This window comes from Misgurnus anguillicaudatus, chromosome 12, assembly GCF_027580225.2.
Source record: "Misgurnus anguillicaudatus chromosome 12, ASM2758022v2, whole genome shotgun sequence".
In the NCBI taxonomy this organism is placed as follows: Eukaryota; Metazoa; Chordata; class Actinopteri; order Cypriniformes; family Cobitidae; genus Misgurnus; species Misgurnus anguillicaudatus.
This window is the reverse complement of record NC_073348.2, coordinates 12,310,830-12,324,702: the sequence shown is the minus strand read 5'-3', so window position 1 is coordinate 12,324,702 and position 13,873 is coordinate 12,310,830. Positions and strand designations below refer to the sequence as shown.

Genomic DNA, 13,873 nt, shown 5'->3' with positions numbered 1-13,873 from the left:
TTTTAGGCAGTCTAGAATAGTTGATTGTGATAAAACAGAAATGCAATGAAGGCTAAACTAGTCCAGCTCAGGGCCGGATTAACCATACGGGCAACTGGGCAATTGCCCAGGGGCCCAAGATCTCCAAAGGGCCCAGGGCAGCAAGGGCACGAGCAAAATACTGTATCTGGTAATCTCCCACTGGCAGCTTTATATTAAACAAACTGTCAACACGGGCTTTTGCGCTGCAAAGAGAGACGCGCGGCGTTATGACTTTGACGTGAGTTGAGAGCGGTTGAGAGTCAGTCTCATGCGGACTGACCAATGAAGAGAGGGCCTCAAGTTAAGACCCTCTCCTCATTGGTCAGTCCGCATGAGGTGGGTCAAAGGATCTTACTACTGCTACAACAGAAAAAAACGAGACATGGATGAAATCAAATTACTATAGCGGCGCGAAGTGACTGGGGAGCAGACTGGTGTGGCCCCACAAGAACCCACAGACGAGTGACAGCAAAGTACCGCGAGAGCGATTCCAGTTATCACATGGAGAAATCTGCTTTGAATCGCTCTCGCGGTACTTTGACATCACCAAGAGGTCTGCTTAGCGCCAAATGAAGTCGAACCTGCAGTGTAGCTGCTCACGCGACACTGTAAACAAACATGTGGAGAAGTGAACGAGTGGAGTAGTGCACAACATAAAATCCGGAGATTTCACAACACACATGTAAGTAAACAACATTTAAATCATCAATCCAGTTTATTACTTTATCTGGAGGTAAGGCTCCAATAAAATAAAATAAACCGTGTATATGTCCTGATGGTTTTTAGCTGCCTTCCAGCATGTTTGCTTGTGCTTCAGTGTTAAACTTACTTTCTCTGTGTTCATTTGTATATCTACGTTCAAGATGTAGCCTTTATGATCTTAAACTTCTGTGAGGAAATTAATGTCCGCGTTGATGTTCAGTTCAGACTTGCAAATTAAAGATAATTTTCTTCACTTTGGTTTGGGTGTCTAATATTAGGCTATATGATGGTCTTAATAATTAAGTAAAAGCCTATTTTCATTTTTAGACAATGGTAATGCATTTGTATGAGCATTTAAATATTTGTAAATCAAAAATACACCTGATGACAGTTAGAATTTGAAGTATTGAGTATATTTACTGTATATTACAGTAATATATTCTGTATATGACCATATTATGGTGATCCTGGGGTCGTGATGATGGGGCCCTTGAATATTGTTGCCCAGGGTATAACAAAGTGTTAATCTGGCCCTGGTCCAGCTATATAATAATGTATATTAAAGCTTCTCACCTTGCAACAGCTTTAAGAAATCAATGGAAATCTGTCGTAATCTGCTATAGTTGTCATTCATTTCATTTTAGAGTCCCGTTGATTAATAAACAGTCTGAATACTCATTTAAGAGCATAGCTGTTTTCTCGGTTTCAATGATCTGTTGATTTTTGCTTTAGTGTAGCTGCTGGTGTGTGAAACCTGTTACTCATCTTATAAATAATGCTAATAATTATAATACAGGCTTTGGTCAAGCGTTTTTGACCCAGTCTTATTTGAGGCATAAGGTAACTGTATAGAAAAGATGCATTGTTGTTGTTCGCCATTTTTAAATGTTACAATGTCATTGATGTGTGTAACAGCTCAAGAATACAGTATGTCACTGTGACTGACCTCTGAAAATCAGACTAAAGCCTCAAATCTTATTGTGAGATAAAAAGCATCACAGTTGGATTTCAAGCATTAATTTCACTATGATTTCAATCGCTGACATAACATTACTCAGTCAACATTAAAGATATCAAGTTTATATTTTCACAAAATGTTCTTTACATTATGTAGGAAGATTTTATGTGGAAAACAGTAAACCACAAATAACCAATTATCTTATTAATTGGGTCACAATTATCTTTAATCTATGTTTAATAATGTTGCATTTTCTCTGATTATTTGATTACTGTATTTTTCAATACAATTTACATTGCACAAAATTATCTTAGCTGCAGACATTGTAAGTCTATAAATACTGTTAATTGTGGTCAAAACAATAGCAAAAGAAATAGTTGTGTATTATTAAATTGCATGTTGTATGTTTGGTGTGAAATGGTGGGGGGCACTGGGGGCCGACCTCCTATTCTTTCATAGGGCCCAAAATTGCTAGCGGCGCCCCTGCCACCCGGTGGTGCGAAGCAGACAGGAGGTCCCCCACCACCCAAACAACAAAAGTTGGACTTCGGTGCAAAACCAGTAAGTGGGAGAGTTGAAGAAGTTGGTCGGGCAGTATGTTGTAGAGGAAATGCTGCCCTTAAACACGGTTGACTCGCCCTCGTTTCGTGACATAATAAACAAGATCCCTACGACTGTAAATGCCGAGCTGCCTCACAGAACAGCCTTTTCTTATTATATGGAGAATGAGTATGCAGTGATGGAAAGAAATCTGAAGGAAGTTGAATGAGGTCGACTTTGTGTCAACTACCGCGGATATTTGGACTGCTAACAACAGAGGTTATATGGGAGTGACGCTCCACTGGATCAGTAAATCCACATTAAAGCGCGACAAGGCTGCATTGGCATGTAGGAGAATTCGCGGTAGACACACGTATGATGTTATTGGTGCAGAAATCGAAAACATTCACTCGTCATATGGACTAATCAACAAAGTAGTTGCAACAGTGACTGATAACGGATCAAACTTTGTCAAGGCGTTTAAAGTTTATCAGCCTGTCACAGAGTCCGATGATGAGACGGACGGAGAGTCCACCCCCACATACGATGATGATGTCACTTTTTTAGATCTGTCAGAAATCCTCTCAGCTGAGTATGAGAGTGATGGCCAGCTGTCTCTTCCCCCGCACCACAGGTGTGCTTCACACACCATCAACCTCATCTCCACAAATGATGTGGAGAAATATATAACTTCCAATGCAGAGAGCAAGACTGTGTATAGAAGCAGCACAGCAAAATGCACAGCTCTTTGGACCAAATCAAGTAGATCTTCCATTGCATCAGAAACAGTGGAGGAAGTCAGCAAAAGAAAGCTCCTGGTACCAACATCCACAAGATGGAATTCCTTTTTTGATGCTTTAAAGAGAATTGCAGAAATCCCCATGAGTGAGCTGAATACTCTGTGCACCAAGCTGGGAATTAAGTGCTTTAAAGACAAAGAGTACCAGTTCCTGCATGAGTACTGCCCCGCCATGAAGCCTCTGACTGCAGCACTGGACATTTTACAAGGCGACTGTCCTTATGGCACTTGACTACCCACACTTGAAGTTCTGATGCAGAAGACTCTGGATGTGAAAGATGCTTCAGGATGACTGCAGGCCTTCCAGATGCCATAGTGCAGGTATGTTCCATCTTTTAAGCTAGTTGAAATTTCTTGAATCACACAATTTATGGTATAATATAACATGGAACTAGGGCTGTTTACATAATATATGTGGGTGTACTGTTTATAATAATTATGTATAAATATATTTATAAAACGGTTAGTTCCAATCCTTGATTCTGATTGGTCAATAGGTGTGCTTTATTCACAATAAAACACTGCTATGACCGCTTCACCCAACAGTTCTATTTAAAATCACTGCGCCCTTAGCAACACCCTTAGCAACACAAACATATAATGAGACAAAGTCTGAGAACAGTTTGTTGTTTTTATTTGAGCTTTCATGTTGTTGTTCGCAGTCAGGGACTATTTTTTCTAGCGGAAGGAATGCTTTTATTGATTTAACTTCATGAAAGTTGCACTAATATTTTTTTTTACTTTAATATTGTGTGGTAACCGTTTTATAAAAGCAATAAGGTACTCGAGGCAAGTGCTGCATCGTGAACAAGCAACGGCTGAACAACGCCCTTCAGCCGTTACTTATTCACGATACAGCACAGCCTCTCGTACCTTATTGCTTACACGTGTGTGTGTGTGTGTGTGTGTGTGTGTGTGTGTGTGTGTGTGTGTGTGTGTGTGTGTGTATTTAATAAATATGTGTATATACATTTTTATATTTATATATATAATTTATATTATAAATGTAAATATTTATTTTATAAATGTATTGTTTTCTTAAAAGTATACATGTATGCATGTGGATTTATATATACATAATTATAATACACAAAACACCCACATATATTATGTAAACAAAAACTTTTATTCTGCAAAAAATTAGTCGCGACTAATCGTTAGGCAGCCCTTCATGGAACAGAATATTCATTATCATTGCAAAAGAAGATTAAAACAAATACAAATGTCAGTAAGTAACCATTAGGCATGGTTTGCAAGAAATTCAATGACATTATCAATAGTAGGCCTTGTAGGCATAAACATATCAATTATATTTTTCAGGCTATCCAGCCTCGTTTTGCCAGTGTGCTGGATGGCAAAGATGCTCTTCTCGCAGCTGTCAGTTATCCAAAATTCAAACTCAGATGGCTGAGAGATGCAGGTAGGAGGGAGCGAGTTAAAGAGCTTCTGATAGAAGAGTGTCGCCGCACAACTCCTCCTGCAGCACAGAGCCCTGCCAGTGTGCCCACCACACCTGCCAGCCAAGGTGAGATGGACTTTTTCACTTTTGAGGCAGAGCCAGAGGAGACGTAGTGTGCAGAAAATGAAGTCATGGACTACCTGAGGTCAGCCTATGAGCTTCAGATTATGCATCAGTTTCCAAACATAAAAAACATTTTCTTGAAGTATAACACTCCAACCCCATCAAGCGCTCCTGTGGAGCGCCTTTTCAGTCTGGGAGGTTTGGTGCTCACGCCTAGAAGAAATAGACTTTCTGACAAGAGGTTTGAGAAGCTTCTGTTAATGAGGTACAACCACTGGTTTACTAGCCCCACTCCACTGTTTTCCTCATAACATCGATTACAACATAAGATTAGGCCAAAGTTCTAATGCTGTGAGCAACAGGTTTAATGTTCATAAAACATGTTAAAAAGAATTGAATAATTACATTTATAAACAATGTAGATTATAAATAGTAAGTTTTGCCATTACAGTATTAACAAAAGAATGTCAGGTCAACAAAGACTGTCTTTATTTTATTTATTTTTTATAAAAAAAACAAGTATTTTTTATGTTAATTTATTTTAAGTGAATTCAAGAAAGAATGTCATTATTTTATTTTTTATAAAAACAAGTATTTTTGTTAAGTGAAGTCAAGAAAGACTTTTTATTTTTTTATAAAAACATTTTAGTTTTTTAAAACACAACAGTTCAACTTAAAACGTCAGGAGACACATTGTTGACGTTACTGTTAAAAATGCACTTCCAATAAAGTGAGTGTTGGCAAAACTGGTTGTCATTTTTATGTTGAGGGGGTGGGGTGTTGTTGGCAGCTGCTGGATTGTAACTAATAAAGTAACTTGTAATCTAAATTAGTTACTTTTAAAATCAAGTAATCTGTAAAGTAACTAAGTTACTTTTTAAAGGAGTAATCAGTAATCAGTAATCAGATTACTTTTTCGAAGTAACTGTGGCATCACTGCTCATTACTAATAATATTATTAATGGATACATTTTAAATCATGATGTTAAATGAAAATAGTATAATTGAATAGTATTTATTGAATAGTGCTAGGTCTTTGTCCTGTATACCCAATATTTTGTTTAAATTTAAATTAATTTCTAATTGCAAATTGCAGTTTACCTTTTTAAATGGGTTACTATTAATGAGTTTATGTAGTAATTGTAACTCAATATTTATTTGTTGAATTTAATTAATGATATTGCTTGTAATCTGTTGCCACACTTTTATTGGGTAGATATGGCATAATATTTTTATTGTATAGTGCTAGTTCTTTGTCTAGTTGTCATGATTTCGGTCTTACCGGTTGATGTGTGCCTGTTGTCCTTTGTTGTTTTGTGTTTGTTTCACAGATCCACGTGCGCGCCTCTCACAGGTGTTCCGGTTCTCTGTGATTTCCTCACCGCGTCATCATCACCTGAAGCTTGTTTATTTCCCAATCGGCAGTTGTATAAAGTCTCTCTCTTCCCCTCAGTGGTTACGAGTCCGCCATATCGTGTCGTGTCATGTTTAGCTTATCATATATACTGGTCTGTGCTGTCGGCTTCTCGTTATTTCAGATATTCAGCTACTGATTCTCTATCTGTGGATTGTGTATCTCCCCGCTGTGGATTTTCTACCCGCTGTTGAACTATTGAGTTATCTGTTCCCTCCAAAGACTGTGCCATCATTCTCTGGTCCTTCACAGCGAGCAGCGGTGACTTATTATCTGAGGATTATATTCGTTTGTGGTTGCTTATTACTTTTTCCTCCGTGTCTATAGACTGCCTATCAGTGGTATAGTGGTGTCTGGAGAAGTGGGTATACTCTTAATGTATGCCCCCAGTACAAGTGGGTATACCCCATGCCATCAAATAAAGAGGTGGGTATACTCCGTATACCTGCGTATACCCTGCACTACACCACTGCTGCCTATGCCCCAGTTGAAAGCCAGTTGGAATTATATCATCAGCCTTCCTGATTCTTCACCTGCGGTGTCCCGCTGCAGAGGCTTGGTAATCCGATTGGTTTCTCCCCGCAGCCTGGGTGAGATTTCCCTTTCGTTCAGGCTTCTGCGCTGCGATGCGCGCAGGAGCGGCTTACGTGCCTCACCCCATATTGGGGTCCAGATACCAGTGTAGGTCCCCGTGCCGTGGACGGCCGGGGCATCTCTTATCTCTCTACTACGCACATCTTTGGGGTTCAGTTTCCTGAGTAATTCCACGAGTCCAGAAGGGTCGAGGATGGCCGAAGTTTCTCCCATCTCTCCATACATGCATTCTTGGGGTTCAGTTTCCTGAGTAATTCCCCGGGTCGAGAAGGTCGAGGACGGCCGAGGCATCATCTCATTTCTCTGTTCTTCAGTGGCTATCTTGTCCATTGTTCATTGTCAAATAAAAGTACCTTTTGCATTGGGATCCTGACTCTGTCGTTCCTTCATCTCCATCTGAAAGGGAGCCCCATGTAACAGATTCTCCACCACATGACAGAGATCCTGCCGCATGCCGAGCTTTCTTATCGCAGTGCTCGCTCATCTTCGCTCCCCAGCCCCGCCGTTATGTCTCTGAACGCACTAAAGTGGCGTATGTCATAACTCGTCTGGTCGGCAAGGCCCAGGATTGGGCCACGGCTGTTTGGGATTCCCATGACCCTTGTTGTGGTTCTTTCGAGGAGTTTCGAGGTGAGATGGAGAGGCTGTTTGACCGTAGTGCCCGCAGCGATGCCGCCGCTGCCCGTTTGACTCGATTTTCCCAGCCTGGATTGTCCGTGACAGATTATGCTATTGAATTCAAGACTCTTGCTGCCGCCTGTCGGTGGAATGAGGAAGCCCTTCGGGCGCGCTTTGTGGATGAACTTATCGATGGTATTCAGGATGAGATTTCTTTACATGAACTACCTGAATCTCTGGAGGCAATTATCAATCTGGCTCTACATATCAAAGCCCGCAGATCCTTACGTTCTTCGTGCCGAGCTCTTCGTCAGCCCAGAAGACCTTTGTCTCCTCGCCGACCACAACCTTCTCCCAATTCCTCTTCGCCTGAACCTGAACCTATGCAGGTGGGCAGTTTCCGTCTATCTGCCAAGGAGAAGGAACGCCGGCTTCTTAATGCACTCTGTCTTTACTGTGGCAAGCCAGGCCATATGGCAAAGATCTGTCTGTTAAAAGCCCTCGCCCATCAGTGATATCGGGAGTCCTGGTGGGCGCTTCTACTCCTGAATTCTCCCCAACCTCCTGCACCAGAATGCCAGTCACTGTATCCTTCGCCGGGCAGGATTTTGCCACCTCCGCACTTCTCGACACAGGGGCAGAGAGCAATTTCATTGACCACGAATTGCCTCTCTCCTGGGGCCTTCCCACTGTTCCTCTCAAGGCTGCTCTGGAGGTCTGGTCTCTTCGCGGAAAGCAGATGGCACAGATTACTCACTGCACTACTCCTGTAAGTCTTCTTGTCTCTGGTAATCAACGTGAGAAGATTGTGCTGTACCTGCTTCATGCCACTTTGTCACCCATTATTTTGGGGCATGGGTGGTTCATGTGTCTTGTTTGGGTTCCGCTGTTTCTGCTCTTGTGTCTTCCCCTTCGCAGGTACCGGCGGCTGATTTGACCGGGGTCCCGGCGGAGTATGCCGACATTGGCCAGGTTTTCAGTAAAGCCCGGGCCACTTCCCTTCCTCCTCACCGGCCGTATGATTGTGCTATCGATCTCCTCCCGGGCACGACCCCGCCTAAAGGTAGACTTTATTCTTTGTCTGGTCCAGAAAGAGAGGCTATAGACAAGTATATTAATGATGCCCTTCGTGCTGGTCTCATCCGACCCTCCACCTCGCCCGCAGGGGCGGGGTTTTTCTTTGTTAAGAAGAAGGACGGCTCTCTTCGTCCCTGTATTGATTACGGAGGATTAAATGATGTTACTGTTAAGAATCGTTACCCCCTTCCTTTAATGTCATCTGCCTTTGAGCTTTTACAGTGAGCCCAGATCTTCACCAAGCTTGATTTGCGCAATGCTTATCATCTGGTACGCATACGAGAGGGGGATGAATGGAAGACAGCCTTTAACACCCCTACTGGACACTTTGAGTACTGCGTTCTGCCCTTCAGGCTCTCTAACGCTCCGTCTGTCTTCCAGGCTCTGGTTAACGATGTGTTGAGAGACATTATTGTCTTTGTGTATTTAGATGACATACTCATCTTTTCTCCCTCTATGCAGGAACACACTCAACACGTTCGCAGAGTTCTTAGACGCCTTTTAGAGAACCAGCTGTATGTTAAGGCAGAGAAGTGCGAATTCCACCAGAAGTCGGTTTTGTTCCTGGGTTTTGTCATAGCCGCTGGTGAGATACGTCCAGACCCCGCCAAGGTAAAAGCAGTCGCCCAATGGCCTGTTCCCGTGTCCCGTAAGGAGCTGTTACGGTTTCTTGGTTTCGCCAATTTTTACCGGCAATTTATCCGTTACTACAGCCAGGTTGTTCAGCCACTTACGGCTCTCACCTCAACTAAAACCAGGTTTGCTTGGAATAGAGTGGCTCAGGAAGCCTTTGATAATTTAAAGTCTCGGATTATCTCTGCTCCTGTTCTTTCTATTCCAGATCCAGCAGCTCAATTTATTGTTGAGGTTGACGCTTCTGATGTCGGGGTCGGCGCTGTTTTATCTCAGAGGTCCTCTAAAGATGGCAAGGTGCATCCATGTGCCTACTTCTCACACAAGCTATACCCAGCAGAGCGTAATTATGACATAGGTAATAGAGATGCGCGGTTGGCGGTTACAGCCGCGGATATCCGCGGATAAACCGCGGATCGGGCGGATGATGTGACGAAAAATAATATTTTAATTAAATTCGTGCGGGTGGCGGATTGACTGCTTGTTATTAGCTGTGTCCTTCTAAGCATGCAACCTTAAAAGGTGAGCACTCAGTCTTTCAAGGTGGCAGCCTCAGAAGTTCGCGAAGAGAACTGAAATGAGACGGTCTAGCCTTCTGAGGACCCATTATTGCGTCACCTGTTGCACGCGCCCCCAGTAGTCGCCCACCGCGCCTGTCAGCAGAAAACAGCGGAAACATTTCTGACTTATTAAAATGAATATGTAATCAGAAAAATATTAATTTATTTTAGAAAACATGACACATTGATGTAGATTAAACTATTCAACAGTATATCAAATAATCAACCTTAGAAATATACGCAACATAAACAGAATAATATTAACACAAAACATAACTTATAATACTAAAACAGTGACAAGAAAAAGTTTTCTAATAAATACACAATTTTAGTGAATAAAGGTTTTAATTGTTTGGGATAGCCTCAGCTGTTAAGGATCCATTCGTTATATCACATTAACAGCGCAGAGAAATGAGGACGCATTTTGACACAGCTCTTATCAACGTCGGCGAAGGAGGTACGTGGCAAACTCAAAAAATGAGAATTAAAAACAAAGGAAATAGAAGGTCAGAAAATGGTTGCCTGGAATACGTTTTACAAAGTGGTAAATCAGGATGACACCAGTGCAGGCTATATTTGTGCGTTTAATTTAGGCTATTTAATATTTTTTTGTCCCTGTGTGCCGAACGGAGACAGAGTTCACTGCTGATATTCTAGTCTCGCGGCTGTCATCAGCAGCGCTTAGCATCGCCCAGTTAGTGGATGGCAGGCGGGTGCGGTTTTGAAAACTGGTCAGAAACGTTGGTGCGGATGGATGGCGGACGGATGATGAGTTTTGTGATGCGGTTGCGGATGAAATAATAGCCCATCTGCGCATCTCTAATAGGTAATCGGGAGCTGTTGGCGGTTAAGCTGGCTTTGGAGGAGTGGCGCCACTGGTTGGAGGGGGCCTCAGAGCCTTTCCTGGTTTGGACGGACCATAAAAATTTGGAATACATCCATTCAGCCAGGAGACTTACATCTCGTCAGGCCCGTTGGGCACTCTTCTTTGACCGATTTAACTTCACTCTCTCATACCTGCCTGGCTCTAAGAACACCAAGCCTGATGCCCTGTCCCGTATGTTCGAAGGTCCTCAACCCACCAGGGACGAAACCATCCTCCTGTAGGGGAGGGTGGTGGGTCCCTGCGTTGGGGCATCGAACGGAGGGTTGAGCAGGCCGGTCGAGAGGGGGAAGTGCCAGCTGAGTGTCCAGCGGGTCGACTGTGGGTTCCGGAAGCGTTACGCTCTGAGTTCATCCAGTGGGGCCATGAGTCCAAGCTTGTTTGCCATCCGGGAGTTCGGAGAACCTTGGCTGCCGTCCGCCAACGTTTCTGGTGGCCCTCTATGGGTCCCGATGTCAGACAGTTTGTATTAGCCTGTCAAGTCTGTGCCTGTAATAAGGAGGCTTGGTAATCCGATTGGTTTCTCCCCGCAGCCTGGGTGAGAGTTCCCTTGCGTTCAGGCTTCTGCGCTGCGATGCGTGCAGAAGCGGCTTACGTGCCTCACCCCATATTGGGGCCAGATACCCTTGTAGCTCCCCGTGCCGTGGATGGCTGGGGCATCTCTTATCTCTCTACTACGCACATCCTTGGGGTTCAGTTTCCTGAGTAATACCCCGAGTCCAGAAGGGTCGAGGACGGCCGAAGTTTCTCCCATCTCTCCATACATGCATCCTTGGTGTTCAGTTTCCTGAGTAATTCCCCGGGTCGAGAAGGTCGAGGACGGCCGAGGCATCATCTCATTTCTCTATTCTTCAGTGGCTATCTAGTCCATTGTTCATTGTCAAATAAAAGTACCTTTTGCATTGGGATCCTGACTCTGTCGTTCCTTACACTACTATACCCAATATTTTTGTTTAAATCTTAATAAATTTTTTAATTGCAAATTGCAGTTTGACTTTTTGAATGGGTTTCTATGAAGGAGTTAACTGAGTAAATCTTACTCAATTTTTATTTGTTGAATGTAATTAATGATATTGCTTGTAATCTGTTGCCACAATTTTATTGAGTAGATGGGGCATATTATTTTTTACAGTGCAGCTTGACAGACTTGCCGAATGACAGAAGCTAACATGAGCTGTTTGCGCCTTCTGGTATCCACTGCACTTGTGACATCATCCCTCATTGCCTATAAGTCAGACTAATTTCACAGTTAATTCAGATGCACAAACCCTGGTGGCATTCCTCAAAGTGTCATTTCATGATGCAGCATAGGAAACTGTGGCGAAACCACTGCTTTGCAAATGGTCATCAATACAGTAAAAAGTATGTTTTAAGTGTTATGCTATGGGCACATTGGCAGCATACACTGTACTCCTGAAATGTAGTATACTATTATAAGTACACTATTAAATATAGTGTAAAAATACATTGAAAAAATTCAACACTTTTGTTTTTGCCCACATTTTTCTTTCTCTTTCTATGTACACGAAAGGCACATTTCTCACAAATATTGTTCACAAATATGTCTGAACAATGCATTTATAATTCTGTTCAATATAGTATTAAGCAATGTGAACATCAGTACATAATGACATGGATTTTTTCCTTTTAGGATTTATGAAGAAATCTGTAGCCATACAATAAATAAGGGTAACAATTTATAAAATTCAGTTATTTCACAGTATTTAATGCATTAACATTAACTCTTTCACCGCCATTGACGAGATATCTCAGTAATATCTCAGTAATCTCAGAGATATCTCGTCAATTAAGAGAAAACGCTTCCCTGCCAATGACGAGATTTTCCGTCTTTCCGCAATACCGCTATTATCCACCAGGTGGCTTTTTTCCGCAACTTTTTAAACCCGGAAGTATTGCCCTATGGCAAGCGGCTGTGTGTCTGTTTTAAAGATCGCTCTGAATGGGATCTCTATGAAAAGTCTGTCACAAAAATTGAATTATGTCAGCTTTTTGCTCAAAATGTGGTGTTTTCGCAGAAACCTACCCATATTCAAAAGATGATTACTAAAGAACCACTGAAGGTAGGATAAAACGTTGTTTTTTGTTTGAAAGCAGAGGGTCAGTTCTTTCATTTGGTAAATTGTATGTTTATATATTTAAAGAAGAACATTTTCTGGAAGGCATTAAACTTTGGTGAAAATCATGAAAAACGCTGGCGCTGGCTGGCAACTTTTTTTTTAAAACGCTGGCGGTGAAAGAGTTAAAGGTCACGTTCTTCCTGATGCCATTTTTTTAAACCCTAGTTAGTGTGATGTTGCTATAATAGCATAAATAATACCTGTAAAATGATATAGCTCAAAGTTCACTGCCAGGCGATATATTTCCTTTAATAGGAATCCATCTTTCAAAGCCTACAGCGAACGGCCGGTTTGGACTACAACCCTCTAATTCCTGCTTTAATGACGTCAGTAAAACTGTTCGTTGACTAAACTCCGCCCACAGGAATACGTCAGTCACCAGCTTTGGCTCAAATGGCTCTGCTAAGCTAAGCTGCTATTGAATCACAGCACACTAAACAAACTACACAATCAGAACTCATTACGTATTTCGGAAGGAGGGACTTCACAAAACAAGAAAGACATCAGCCTGTTTTGAGGACAGTGAAAACAGCGGTATACAGATAAGTCAATTTTGTGAAAAATACCATGTTTTTTTACACGTGAAACATGAATACATGTTATATTGCAAGCTATAAACACAAACAAAGCGTATTTAAGGCTGCCACTAAAACATTTTACACTAATATAAAAGTGGTCAAAGTAGCTCATGCTCATATGATGCTTATTTGGTAAAGCATGTGATGCATTTATAAAATGTATTCAATAAAAATGACATCAATATTCCAGTGTAATATCTTTGTCCATACATTATTCATTCAAATATTGCCGGCTTAGCTGCCTTACCAGGCGTGTGCTCTTTTTCAAAGACATATTAAGGCCTCTATTAAGGCCTTTTCACACAGAGATTATGGAAAATGCGTCCGGGATTTGTATGCGGATTGTTTGATTTTGGTTCATTAAGGGGCTGATCACACCAAAAGCGTTTATGGCAGTTGCAGGCGCCTTTTTTGAATGATATTCTATGGGCAGGGAGTGTTTGCATGCTGTTTATGCGCCCCGAGCGCCTTGCGGTTTTTGCCGCCAGCCGCAGCACACGCTTTTGAAGGAGCGCTGAGAACGGAGAAACGTCCAACGTCATTCGCGTCTTTCCATTGTCCAATCGAATGAGGGGAGAGGCGGGCCTTACGTCGTGGTGAGGGAAGTTTGCAGTTGCTTTGAAGAACCGGACTCCACTCGCTCACTGTGTGTTTGTGCACCTCTCAACCTTAAAGTCGCAATGAAATTGAAATGAAAAACTATATATATATATATATTTTTAATATTGTGGGATTATTAACAAATGACTTATCTGTGAGCTTCATTATTTTTTAAAAATTTGTGTGTGCTCATAATCTTTAATCAAAAATGTAAATCTCCTCCCCTCCTCAAAACG

General features: G+C 42.0%; 1 protein-coding gene across 1 annotated transcript in view; it reads right to left on the bottom strand.

Moving 5' to 3' along the window:
• The window catches only part of LOC129447569 (uncharacterized), a 134,377-nt gene that overhangs the window by 59,952 nt on the left and 60,552 nt on the right, over window positions 1-13,873 (bottom strand). The window lies entirely within an intron of this gene.